This window comes from Camellia sinensis, chromosome 7 (genome assembly GCF_055761805.1).
Source record: "Camellia sinensis isolate YWXY chromosome 7, ASM5576180v1, whole genome shotgun sequence".
Taxonomy (NCBI): Eukaryota; Viridiplantae; Streptophyta; class Magnoliopsida; order Ericales; family Theaceae; genus Camellia; species Camellia sinensis.
In genome coordinates this window covers 156,199,285-156,214,313 of record NC_138967.1, presented here as the reverse complement: position 1 = coordinate 156,214,313, position 15,029 = coordinate 156,199,285, and the positions used below count along the sequence as shown (strand labels likewise).

The window sequence follows — 15,029 nt, the reverse complement described above, 5'->3', positions numbered from 1 at the left end:
TTATTGCATTGGGCATTTGCATGGTCATTCCATTTTGTCATTGGTACAATTGGATTTGAATATTACCTTGGAAAAAAGTATTGTTTTGAAAAAGGAAATTGTTTTGTGAAATAAGATCATATTGATTTTTTTTTTTTTTGGGGGGTGTAAATACGTTGGTAGTCCGGGTAGCGGGTGTAGTTGATATTGGTTAAGTTGGCCAAAGTGTCCATGGTGAAAAACTGAAAACACGCGCGGAGGAGGTACCACGTGCCTTCCAGTTAGCTACTGGTAAAGTGAGGATTGGTAGTGCATGTTATGCCTACTTGCAAACACCAACTTCGGGATTACCTGAGTCGTATTTACTACCCCTGAATTACATTGAAATTATTGAATTGTTAAATTCTCAAGATTGCATTGTGCACAAAAGTTTCAAATGATAAAGATTTATGTTTTTGAATATGGCATGGCATATGCATTCATCCTATGAGATTGTATAAAATGTATATACTTTATTGAGATTTTCCTACTAGGCTTTGTGCTCACCCCTGTGGGATTTTGTGCCGGAAAGGATATGGTCGTCTCGCCGAGTTAGAGGTGTGGGATACGTTTTGAGAGGACAATTCTCTTTTTTTTTTTTTTTTCTTGTAATTATTTTTGATAAGCCTAGGGTTTTATATGTATAGGTTTGAAAATCACTTTTGTATAACCAGACTTAAGCCTTGGAATTTGTAGCCCTTGAGGGCATTATTTGTACTTGACTTGTTATGCCACATGCTATAGATTCATATACTAGGGATGTTGAATGTATATTTTCATGTAGAATACCTTTTGTAAATCTCTTAATGATCAATAAATATAAATGTTGGAGATTTGTAGATGATGTTGACATTGAAAACTTATGTTTACATTTAACAATGGGAGTTGATGAATCTTTATTGTGTAAATTTTTTGGGCGTGACAATTTTTTTTCTCACCATGTGATTAAAATAGAGTGTAAAAAAACACAATTAATTTAAAAATACAATCACCGTGTAATTAAAACGGAGTGGAAAAAATCACAATCACATTTTTACTCATAATAAAAATAAATAAATGAAAAAAAAAAAGGAACTATTACTTACATGTTGTTGAATTGAATATTGTGAAGATTGTGTTGAATTGAAGATTGTGGCTGTGGAGGTGTTAAGGTGTGGAGGTAAATAAAAATAATAATGTGTGGCAGTATGGGGATGTGTCAATTGAAAATAAGATGTAGTGGTAAGGTTTAGGGTTTTAAATTTTTTAAAAAAAAAAAGTCCAAAATTGAGTGTTGGGCAAGAGATTTTTCTTTTTAAATCATAAAATTAAAAAATTAAGATTGAGATATTATAACTCCTATAAGACTTGTGGGTTAAAAATCACCATTTGCCTTATATAATACATAGATATATTTCCATATATATATATATATATTCTCTACATTTGGTGAGAAGAAAACAAAGCACATGACCTTTTCTGGTTGCATGTGAAATGTTTTGCGGTCCACAATTATCTAGCTGTACAATTAATCTAATGGAATTCCAATCAAATAATAATATTAATAATAATAAGTTCATGAATTTCATGGTATTTCACATTTTGTTGAAGTGAGTTAATCAAACATTTTAATAATATTCACATTTCAGAACAAAATGATAAATTATGCCAAGTAAAAAAATTTACTTCTTAACATTCATATTCAATGTTTTTTTTTTTACCCCTTTTTAAAAAAAATAAAATAAAATAATAAAAAAGAAGAAAAAATCCTTTCTCTCTCCCTCTCTCTCTCTCTCTCTCTAAGAAACCCTATTCCTGCTCTCTCTCTAAGAAATTCTAAACGTTGTGTTTGGTTTGTGTTTGTAGAGTAGTTTTTGAAATAAAAAGTACCAAAACTTGTTTGGTTTGCCTTTTTTCAGAAATGGTTTTGAAAAATTATTTTGGGGAGAGAGTTTTAAAAAAAGTGATTGATTTGATGTGTATGAGAGAGAGTGATTTTAAAAAGTAAGTAACCAAACAAAATTTTGAGATTTTTTTTGAAAAAATTTGTTTGGTTTGATTACTCTTGAAAATTTGTTTGTAGAGAATTTTTCTCAAAATTTTTCTGAGAAACAAACCAAACAAGGCCTTTATCTTTCTCTACTCTTTAGGGGGAGAGGGTGGTGCCTTTAACTTTCCTCCCCCCTCCGTTTCTTCTCATGCAGTTTCTATCACCATGTTAGCCACTACTGCTCTTCTTGTCTCCATCATCGTCTTGCTATCAAAAAAGCTTTTAGATCTAGTCTCAGATCTAATTCATGTCCAAGATCCAATATTGTTAAACGCGTTGCTATATGCTAGGTAATCAACTCTGATCTAGAATGTTTTATTTTCTAACGTAGATTGGAAATTAAGTTACCAAAGCTATCGGTTACGATGATGAATGAATTGTAAAAGTGATTGATATTGTTTGTTTGGTGATAATCGTTTTTGTTTTATTTTTTTTGTGTTGCAATAATATCTCTCTCTGTAGAGGTGTCCTCCTTTCATGGAGGTGTTCTCCTCTCTGCATGGAGGTTTTTTTTTTTCCTATGTAGAGACTCGTATCATTCTTACGTGAAGATTCTCTTTATTCCTTTTAAGATCTATTTTATACTTAGATACACTTTATTAGACAATTTATTGTCGGTTGTATAATATATTAAGTCTTATACTTTCTCATCTAAAAAAAAAAAAAAAAATCATATCCTAACCAATGTTTGTTAATGTTATGACAAAACAAACGAAAGCAAGAAAGCAAAATAAGAAATCACACAAAAACAAGAAAATATATGTGGTTCGACTATAAACTTACGTTCACGGGCATTTCTTTTATCATTTGTTTTTCTGCAATATTTTATTATCCTAATAATATATTACTTTTTACCGATTAAAAAAAAAAATGAACCAATGTTTGTTAATGGACAAAGCTGAAGTGTTTGTTAGACATGTCACCAAAGTCAATTTACTCCGGAATATGAATTTTAACAAGATCAATTTATTCAGGAATATGAATGTTATGAATACAATTTTCTTTTGTTGTTGGAATTCCATTAACTTAAGTCTGTTTTCTCTGCGACAAATGTAGAGAATATATATGGGGAAATTACGTATCAGTAAGTCTACCAGAAAATTATTATAAAATTATGAAAAAAATTATATTGTTAATTATTAATATGTATAAATTTTATCATTTTTTATAATTTTTGTTAAAATATTGCACTGAATTAAAATTCCCTGGTATATGTATATAAGCTTTCTATAGTGCATGACAATGTGTGGTCTAGGTGGAAAAGAGATGTGAATTTATGATTTTACCCTTCCAACAATATCAGTTGATAGTTATGTTATGTTTGGTTGGAAGATTTGAGAAGGAATTTGAAAAAAAAAAAAAAAAAAAGGGAAAAGATGTGTAAAATTTAGTGAAATATATGTATATTTTATTCACATTTCATCTACATTTTTCTTTTTCCTTTTCAAATTCCTTCTCAAATCCTCCAATCAAACACACCATTAGGTGGGGCGTTTTCGGTTTGATCCTCTAATGATGGTTAAGCGTTAGACTCAATTGGAATTTGACTGGAAGTCTAAGGAGTTAATTATTACAATTAAAAAGTTAAGAGATAAAGCAAGATAAAGTGCTAAGATGTTAAGACGTGTTTTGGCAACACACTAAAAAAGTCAAAAGCCAACTTTTAACTTATTTTGGATCACATCACCTCTCATATGAAATAGTGAAAAAGTCAAAAAAATCAAAAAGTCTGCTTTTAACTATCTTTTCAAAACACCCTTAAATATAATTTGCCATTTTTAAAAACATTCCTTATTTTCTTAAGAAAGCTTCTTTTAGCCTTTGTGGCTTGTCTCACGTAAAAAATAAAAAAATAAAAGTGCGAGTGATTATTTGATGATCTTTAAATATTGCTTCACACCACTTATCACTTAACACTTATCAAGTTGTTTAACTAATAAATATCAAATTGAGGCACCATAGATTTATCCTAAGAGCACCACATACTTTTTCAAAAAATAGAGAATTTAAATTAAGAAAAATGCTTGGGAGCACTAATTAGTGCTCACACTAATTAGGTGGCAGTGGGTCCCGTCATTAATGATGTGATGTTTTGGTCTTGGAGTTGTATTTTTTTTTTTTTTTTTACTTTTTTAATGCATTAGTGCTATTAGCGGTGATATTTTTAGTGGGATGAATCATTGTTGTTAAATTAATTGCCTTATGTAGGTGTGGTGGTGAATTTAAGAGGATCGTCTCCCCTCCATACTTCATCTACCTCTCTTGTAGGTAGGGATGAAATCAAAAATTTTGGTTGAGGGTGGTGGTGTGAAAAAAAAAATGATACATAACTAATCAAAGATAATTTGTTACATCAAATCTTTACAAAAAATAAATAAATAAATAAATAAATAAAAGGGCATTTTTTACACGAGCTAAGTGTTGCGAGAATTATATTTCATAATAAAAAATTTATATGAAACTAGCAAGTTATTTTTCCAATTTTTTCTAAAATTTTGAACTATAAATTAGAATTTAGTATATAATCGATTAGACTATCTGTTAAATAATTTTATCAGTTGACATAATCTAATAAATAGAGAGGTAAATTATAGGCGCTCGGCCTTTAAATCGAAATTTGAATTTTGTTTGTCTAAAAATTCAAACTTTAAAATATTTTGTCTTTAAAGATATGCTTAGACGAAATAACCAAAATATCCATATTTCTTTTACCTAAAAATCCACGTGCCTTTTTATTTGTTGAGAACCACGCCTCTATTTGTTCAAATAGTAATGATAGATATTCTTATAAAACACAACCCTCACAACCTACAAAATAATATGAATAACCCTCACAACCTACAAAATAATTTGAACTATTCATATTACTGTGAGACATAATTCCTAAAAACATTTAAACACATTAATGATCAATACGTTAGTAAGAGTCAACGAATCTCCTTTATGGATTCCCAAACATTTTCCTTGCTCAAAATCACTTTGTATTCCACGTCTCCTCCTTTTTCTCTCTCTACTAGTTCACCCTACCCATACCGAAATTTCTCTCCCTCTCTCTCTCTCTCTCTAATGGCAGTGGCATCTATGAACTCAAATCCACTGTCGTCCTGTTGTTGTTGTCACCGCCATTGTCTTGATCTGTAGTCTCTGATCATCAATACTTCGTCTTCGTTGCCTCGACTATCATCGTTCTGTTCAATCGATGAGATGATTCGTCAAGAATTTGTAATTGGAAAAAGTGCACCAAAGAGGACGAAGGGTTGATCGGAGAGGTGGAAAATGTAGAGGAAAAGTCAAGTAGTGAGGAAGTAGACGAAGACGATGAGAGAGAGAGAGAGCTAAGACGAAGGCGATCGTGGAAGTAAGATAGGTTTTTGTGAATGCGAGAGGTAGCGTCGGAGGAAGAGAGTTAGGGTAAGCTAGGGAGGAGTGGTCGACGAGCTCTGACCAAGGGCGACGTCGGGAGATATACGTGGCAGACGAAGGTAGAAAGACGTAAGATGAAGGAGTGAAAGGTTGGGGTGTCGATGGGTGGCTGAAATTGAGCGGTGGTAGAGAAGGTGGTGCTTGATTGGTTACGAGAGATTGGGAGGGTGGATAGTGAAGCCATGGATGTGGTGATGGTGATGGTGGTAGTGGAGAGATCTCCATCTCCATCTCCATCTCCATCTCCATCTCCATCATGTCATGATCTTCATCTTCTTTGTCGGAAAACAATTTGAACAGATCACTTCCTATTCTCTTCCTCTATATATATATATACACATATATGTATGTAAAAAAATGAATACATCAGTTTCTCTCTCCTCTCTATATATATTTGTGTGTATGTATATTACAATTTAAACAGATAAAAAAAATTAAACAAATAGTGAAAAAATATACATAATGAGAAGTTATTATAATTCAGTCAAATTTATAAGTTTATTATAATTTTTTTCAAACTTATTGAGAGGTTAGTGTAATTTTTCTAAATTAAAAATATACCTACCTTTTTATTTTTAAAAAAAAAAAAAAAACAAATAAAAGTTATCTTGTACAAATAAAATAGATTCAATAAAATTAATGCTATTAACTAAGTTATAAAACAGTTTGAGACCATTATTATACATTGTAAAATCTTGATGAAGTAACAAATTAATAAGTAATTCTCATAAAATTATGGGAACATTCCATTACATATTTTATAAATATATACATAAACTATAGATGTATTATTCTAGGTGCTCGTTTGGCATGTAAGGGTGTAGAGGTTTTTTTTAGCTATTTTAGTTATAAAAAAATAAAATAGGTCAAAAACTAATAAGATAAAATGTCACATTCAAACCATAATTATTTTGGTAGCATTTGGTAAAGTTCTAGAATTATGATTTGATAATAGAGTTGTATTTTGAGTTTGTGAGTTTTGAAATTACGATTTGAGTGTGAAAAATTTGTTTGATTATGAGTTTTAAAAAGAGTTTTGAAAAGAGTTTGAAATTTTTGATGTAATATATGATATTTGATTCAAAAACTTGAAACTCATAACCAAACACACAATCAAAAATTCTATTCAAAGCTCATAAAAAAAAATTTAAATATCCAGAAATATTTTTTGTTTAAAATATAAAAATAATAAGTGCCAAAAAAAAAATAAATAAAACACGAATCAGTGTGTTTGGTTTGAATTTTCTGGATTAAGTTTTTTTAAAATTGAGTTTTTTGGTTTTCGTGCTTTTTTGTTTTTAGTGAATATTTTTAAAATTTTAAACATTTTTTTTATTTTTTTATATGCACCTTCTTACTTAGATGTATGTAAAAAGTAAAAAATTTGTAAAAAAATATTTTAAAAAATTAATAAATACAAAAATGTACTGAATTCTTGTATTTTTTTATATTTTTTGTATTTAGTGAATTTTTAAAATATTTTTTTACAATTTTTTTACTTTTTAAGTATATTTATGTTAGGTGTGTCTAAAAAGTAAAAAAGTTACTTAAAATAATAAAAAAATTCAATAAAAACAAAAAAACACGGAAAATAAAAAAGTAGAATTTTCTGAAAAGTATTTTTAAAAAAATAGAACCAAGCAAACTGAATATTATTCCAGTCAACCGGCTAGACGACTAGCCAGACGTCCGAGGAGACGTGCAAGAGGATGACCCGGTAGATGTGTTTTCAACAATGAGTGTGGAATTAATTTTTGAAAGCTTTCACCAAATACCACACTCAAATTAAGGGATGGAACTAAGATTCCAAACCTCTACTAAAAGGCAAAAAAATCAAAAAAAAGGTTTTTTCTTTCCTAATTATTTCATTTCTATCATTGACGTAGATTTGGATTGGAGCCCACAAAGGTAGAAAAGAATAGGAAGAAATAAAAGTATGGAAGAAAGTTGATCTCATAAACCGCACAGTAGGTGTGAGACATATTGCGAGTTGCTATAAATAATATGTCCAGTTTCCGACTCAAGCTCAATATATAAATAAAGAGAAATGATTTCAGATATTGATGCCGTGATCTCAAATGGCTCAAAATCGAGATCATCAACGCAAGCGATCAGAACGAGGTTTTTGGAAACAATCTTGATAACTTCTTTCTTATTCGCCACAATTCTCCTAGTCATTCCTTACCAATACAAAAATGGCAACCCTGTTCCCACCGTGATATTCAACGGCATCCCCTCTTCCGGTTTTCATGCATTTGTTGTATCGCTCGTGTATGCCTTCACCGGCGCCCTCACCGCTTTGTTAATTCATGACACCGCCGCCGCCTCATTTCTTGCCAGATTGTGTGAGCTTGTTTCAATCCTTTGTATGACATCGGCTCTGTCTTTGTTGGTTTGGTCCCTCTTCATTCTCAGTTTTCCAAAGCCATGTATGGGATTGGGAAGAATTTAAGAGGTGAGAGTTTACTTTCTTCTTTTTGCTATACTTTTGACATTTTTTCAATTAACTTGAATTTGATCTGAATTTATAATTTTGTGTCAATTAATTTATTTCAATTAAGTCCAACTGATAACATCAGTTAGTATTTTTATGAAAAATGCGTTCATGACTGACAGGTGTCGTGTTTTTAAGGTAAAATTATTTTTATTATCAATTGGACTAAATTGATATAAGATTTAAAAATTAATGATCAAAATCAACTAATTAAAATTGCGGACACCAAAATAATATAAGAAACAAAATATAAGGATTATCAATTTTTTTGTTTTTGTTTGTTTATTTATTTATTTATTTTTTTTTTTTTTGCAATTATTTTTTTAGGAACTCCTCGCCCAAAACAGAAGTCGAAAATATAGTTACATATCAATTAATACAATACGTAGGGGTTTATATTTGCAACCATGGCGGCTCGTCCTTCCCTTCCCTTTGCAACTTCTACTTCTACCATCTTGTTTATGAGGTTTGTTTGTTTGTTTGGTTTTTTTTTTTTTTTTTTCAAATTTTTAGATTAAGAGTTTGCAATCAATGCCTTGCCAAATTAGAAACGTTTGTCATTTGTTGGTGATATGTTGTCATCATTACACGTAATGTATATGTACATCCTTGTGGCTAGTTTGTTTGAGTGAGTGATTATTAGTGTGGTAGTATTAAGTTAATTGATATTAAATTTATGGAATTACTTAAAAAAATTTATTATATAGAAGGTGTCTGTTGTTTTGTAAATTGAGGAACAAAATAGTTTTTTCACCTCCAATCTTATTGGATTAGATTTCAATATCACCTCTCTTAAGGGATCACGAATTTCCTCTTTCAAGGAGTTTCGTAATCCCCTCAAACTCTTAATTCTATAACAAATTTTCAAAACAAACATAGCCTAAGAGTTGTATGTGGAGTTCTTTAAATAAATAATTCTTCTTCTTCTTCTTCTTGTATTATAAAATGCTTCTTTATCATGAAAACCATTTATTAATAAAATTTATTGAACAGAGTACAGAGATCTGGTGATTAACTATGCAAGTCCCATAATTAAAATCATTTCAATTTCTTCGCGTTGTGTTCTTGTAAGAAGATGCAAAAATTCTTTCTGGACTTCATTTTCTTCTTTTTCTTTTAGTTTTTCTTTTCATTCTTCTTCTTTTTCTTTAGTTGTGAAATAATAAGTTGAATGAATTGAGGGGTACGAAAAAGAAAGAAAGAGAGAGGTAAAGGAAAGGGAGAGATCATTCTTTTACAAGTCTGGGTAAATAAAAATTGTAACTACAATCATTTTGAGTGTGTTCTACATCTTACAAATCTTAAATCTACTTTAAATATTTTAGGTAAATTAAATTAAATTTCCTTAAACTATAATTTATTTGCATTTTGTTCTCTCATATTTCAAAACTCAATAGTTTAAAAATATTATCTTGTTGCACTCAACACTTTCCATTATGATTTTGTTAGAAATTTAAAAGAAATCATATCATTAGTGAAGTACATGACATTCTTATTAATTTCTTAAGACAATTATGCACTTATGTGGTGATCTCATTTGCACTTCACCTTCTCTATTTTAGTGGCAAAATACAAATAGGCTCACCAGATAAGAACATTATTGTTCTAAAAATTTGGTAAGTATTTCATATGGTTTACACATGACTTAATTTTATGTAAATCCCTAATAGAACTCTAACAGAATAGATTAATTGTAATAAGGTAATATTTCAAGATGATTAATTGTTGAGTTTTGAAAGTAAGAAAGCAAAGTGTGAATGAATCACACTTTAAGGAGATTTATTGTAATTTATCCAATATTTTATTTCTGAGATAACTTCCCATACAAAATTCATGGTAGATAGCACAGTCCTTCAACAAACTAAGCCTAGTCTAGTTGGTTCAATGACTTTTCTAAAAATTTAGTCCCTAAGGAGAGAGATCATGAGTTCAAATCTCTCTAAGGAGAATTGAATTAAGGGGTCAAACACATGACTCTTTTACAAAGGATGAAGAGCAGTGGCAGAGTCACATGGGGATTAGGGGGGTCACGTGCCACCCTTGGATTTTTCTTTTCTTTTTTTTACATATGTATATAAATAAAATTTTAAATAAAAATAATATTTAGAATAAAATATCAAGGGTATTTTTAAATTTATGAAAACAATAATGATTGTTTTATTGAAAATGAAGTGACTGCGACAAATTATATTTTTATGTATGAAAATTTTGTAAAAAAATCTCAATATAAAGGTAATATCCATCATTATTAATATGCAAATGTAATTAATCTCACTATATATATGTAAATATTACTAGAGTGTTAGTTATATTTGCATGTGGAGTTTACTCTTCATATATTACTTTATTATTGGTTAGTGATATCATATGTCAATAATGACATGATATCACTATTATATGAAATTTTTACTCAAATTTTATAAAAATTTGATTTATCTTACCATTTTATAATTAATTTTACGACTTAAATATATAACTTTTTTGCATTGTTCATGATACACTAGTTACACGCAATACCTTCTTTTCGATTTTACTTGAAGTTAATTGTAAAATTTTATGTGAAATACTTTTGTAATGATTTGTTTGGCATATACTAAAAAAGTCAAAAAGTCATTATCTTATTTAAGTCATATCATCTTATTTAATTCACATCACCTCTCTACCACATCACTTTAAACTCAACTCATACCCAACCCATATTATATAAAAAGTTAAAAATTATTATTATCTTCTTATTGTTGGTTATGAAAAAAAATATAAATAAAGCTATAATTAATAAGTGCCCCTCCTAATTTAATTTCCTGACTCGGTCACGGAAGACGCTAGCTCTCATAAGTAATAATCTAATAACTAACAACTGACTTTCGCCGATAAAAAAGAAAAAAGAAAAAAGATAGCACTTTTCCTCTAATTCAATAAATAAATAAAAGCAGTGACAAAAGAGAAATTATTTGGTAGTTTTAGAATATTCTTTTACACCTTTCATGTTGTGATAATTGTCGTATGGTGTCTCAAAAATAAAAATATATCCTATTATTCTATTATATAAGGTAAAAATTTGAGTTGTTGTCTTGAAATCATTTTTCTATTTGCCATGTGGACTTTTGTTTTTTCTAAATTATCTTTATTCATTTCATATAAATCATCCATAATTCCATAACCACTTGACAATTAATTTACAAAATAATAATTGTCAATTACTGTTGCTTGAAATTTAAATTTTTATTTTACCTATTGTACGCAAATATGATTCATTATGGATCTTTTATTTCAAAATAAAATATTATTGAAGATGAATTTATTTACAATAATGATATTGTCACTTTATTTTTGTAAAGTTTTATGTATGAATTTTATATATAAAATAGAATTTACCTAATTGAATAGAGTGAAAAATCATGACATTTGATCTAGTGATTGTGTAACACTCTTTGTGGTATGAGGTCTCCGGTTAAGAGGGTCTTGGCATAATTAATCCTCACATTTTTAGGAGTCATCTTTTAACTATTTTCTTCAATAATGTTTTCTACTCTTCCTCTTTATTAATTAGATATTATATTTGAGTCTTTATTTAAAGAAAAAAATAATAGTATTTTTATTTTTGAGAAGAGATGCTAGGAAAAAAATATATATATTTTGTGTTTAGGCAAGGTTTCATATTTTACGTTTAGGCAAGGTCTCATCCTCCCAAAATATAGAGAAAATAAAGTACACCCTTTATAATGGGATGGGCTTTATATGTGTTTTTCTTGAAGTGGTATTTTTTAATTTTAACTCATGAGAATATAAATATAAATATAAATATATATATATATATATGTAAGGGCAAAAACGTTGGAGGTTTATTTTTGAAAATTTTGAGTTGGATTTAAATCTTTTTTTGTTTAAAATAATATTATTTGTCCAAAATGACACAGTTGTTTAAAGCTTTTTTTTTGTTTTTGATAGCCTGATGTTAACTGGGGGACCAATCCCCCCGTCCTCTAGTGGTAGGCCCAATTAAAGTCCAGGTATGAATTGCCTCAAGAAATTATTTGCACCTAAAGGGTTTTGATCCCATAAGACCCAGAAGGGAGCCACACCTCCAGGCTCCATGTCTTGACCACCAAGCCTATCTATTTAAAGTTTACATTTCTGTCTATCTATTCAAATGTCAACTATAGGTACATGTCATATCTGTTCAAATGTCCGATTATTGTTCAAATGTCATCTATATATACACGTGCCATCTATCTATTCAATGTCATATTTGTCCAATTTACTACCACCAATTGCCGTCACTGGCCACCGTCCGCCAGTTGCCGACGACGAAAAACTTTTTCGGTGACTTTTTAACGTGTATCCCTATCGCTTAAAAAGATTAAAACTTAAACTAAATAACACATGACTCCATAAAAATTATATTTTCACCAATTAATCATAAATGAAATGTGACTATCTAAAAAAAAACCCTAAATAAAATGTATTTAGGTCGTTTGTTAGAAATACTTTTCATTCACCTAATTCGCCAATTTAGGTGAGTTAGGTGACCCAACTCACTCATAACTGAAATAGATGTAAGTCTCCAAATTTGCTATATTATTCAACCACCGACAGGCAGACTGGGTAGGAAAACTGGTTAAATGATTTTGGGCAAGTAACAAATAAAACTTTTGAGTGTGACTATTTTAATAAATAAATAAATAAATAAAATTTATTTTTTATTTTTTATTTTATTAATTTAAATTAAATTTTTTGATTTATTTTTAATTCAAATTATCTATCTATTTTTGATAAGTAAAAATGATTAAAAAATAATATTTTAATCATTAAATTAATGTGAGTATACATAAAATGTTTTTAAAAAAAATTCATTAAGTTTAATGATTAAAATATCATTTTTTTCATCAGCTTTACTTAGAAATAATTTAAATTGAAAACAAATTAAAAGATTAAAATTTAAATTAATAAAATTAAAAATTCAGAATTCATTTTGTTACAAGTATAAAATCATGAATATTTTTTTAAAAAAAAATTTCCCCATTGATTTTCATTCAAACTAGAGTTGGCTGCTATTTACACCTTTTTTTTTATATTGAACTTTCTTGAAATTTAAAATATATATATATATATTAAATTTTATAAGTTTGATATAATTATGTTGAATTTTTTTAATATTCTAATTCACATAACTTATATTTTTTTTTACCAATTTTAATTGTTTTAACTTTAGAAAAAAAAAATAATGTAATCATGCCAAATTTATAAATTTTATTATGTTTTTTAAAACATTAGGGGTGTGTTTGATTGGGGGATAAGGGGGGGGACTATCCACTATTTGGACTCCATGTCTGGCCTCCCTCCTTATCCGTCGTTTGATTTTTTTTTAGTCCGGCGGACTCCATGTCCCCCATATGGGGGACTATCCTGTCCTAGGGGGGGGATTGTTTTGGGGGGACTAATCACTGTTTGGATTAGATGCGAAAATGACAATTTTGACCCTCTACTATTTAATTATGCATTATATTTAATAAAATTTAATAAAATTTAAATGTCTCAATTTAATTATAAAATAATTTTATTTAACTTTTTATTAATGTTTTATTTATTTAATTTTTTAAAATAATTTTTTATAGATATTTTATTGATGTTTTATTTTAAAATTTTGTTTATGTTTTATTTAATTTCATTATTTAAATTTAATAGATGTTTTAATAGATGTTTTATTTAAACAATTAAATGTTTAATTTCAACAATAAATAATTTCATTTATTTAAATTATGTTTTATTTAAACATTTAAACATTTGTACATCAACATGTTTATTAAATTATTTCAACATCTATACATCAACATGTATATTTATTTAACATCTATTAAATTATGTTTTAATACGTCAACATTTGATTACATCTACATTTGTTAATTGTTAATTACATCAACATTTGTTAATTGTTTAAACATAATATGTACATCAACATTTATTTAATTGTTAATTGTTAATTGTTTAAACATAATCTGTACATCAAAATAATTTCAATGTTAATTGTTTAAATAAAAATTTAAACATTTAACCATTAGTATGTTTAATTTCAACAATAAATTTTTATTTGTTTAAATAAAAATAATCTATACGAGTCAAAAAAATTTATCAATATTATTATGTTTAAATATCTTTAAACAAAATTTAACCATTAGTATGTTTAATGTTTACTAAAAATAATTAAAATATTAAAGATATGTTTAATATTGTTATTACTTAGTAAACAATTGAAAAATGGTAAAATAGTCTTTTGTTCATTTATCCTATCCAGTCCGTCCAACCAAACGTTGGATTCACTGAAAATAGTCCTATCCAGACATCTAATCCCATGAAAAAACAAACACAGGATACATATCCAATCCGACCAAATAGTCCGGGGGATTCACAGTCCCAGGACTCAAGTCCGATGGATTCTAATCCCCCATTTTCCAGTCCGTCCAATCAAACACGCCAGATTAAGGGGGGGCTATCCACTATTTGGATTGTAATCCAAATAGTGCTCCTTATCCGCCGTTTGATTTTTTTTTAGTCCGCTGGACTCCATGTCCGGCCGGACTTCTTATCCCCTATATGGGGGATTTCACTGTCCGCGGGGGGATAATATTGGTAGGATTATTTACTGTTTGGATTAGAGGGGCGAGATGACCATTTTGCCCTCTGTAATTGTGGCACAGATTATTTATGGAGTGCTGCTGTTGTGTCAATAAGACCATGAAGTGTTGGATATAAATATTGGAAAAATATATGTTTCAAACATTGAAAAAAAAAATGGTGCTAAAAAAAAAAACATTGAAAAAATTAAATAATTAATTGTGGTCCACTAATCAATTATAAATAAAGATTACATTTAAAGACAGATTTAATATTGTTATTTTATTGATGCTTTATTTTAAAATTTTGTTTATATTTTATTTAATTTCATTATTTAAATTTTAATAGCTGTTTTATTTAATTTCATTGTTTAATTATTATTATTTTTAAAAACAAATTTATTTAAAATTTTAATTAAAAAATAACATATATTTTTATTGATATTTTATTTAT

The 15,029-nt window shown here is 28.3% G+C and overlaps 1 long non-coding RNA gene across 1 annotated transcript; it reads left to right on the top strand.

The window, feature by feature from the left end:
- The first annotated feature begins 7,450 nt into the window (after positions 1-7,450).
- On the top strand, positions 7,451-8,582 carry LOC114280321 (uncharacterized). The gene is made up of 2 exons (XR_014336305.1): positions 7,451-7,925; positions 8,292-8,582. It is a non-coding gene; the product is annotated as an uncharacterized LOC114280321 (long non-coding RNA).
- The last annotated feature ends 6,447 nt before the right edge of the window (positions 8,583-15,029 follow it).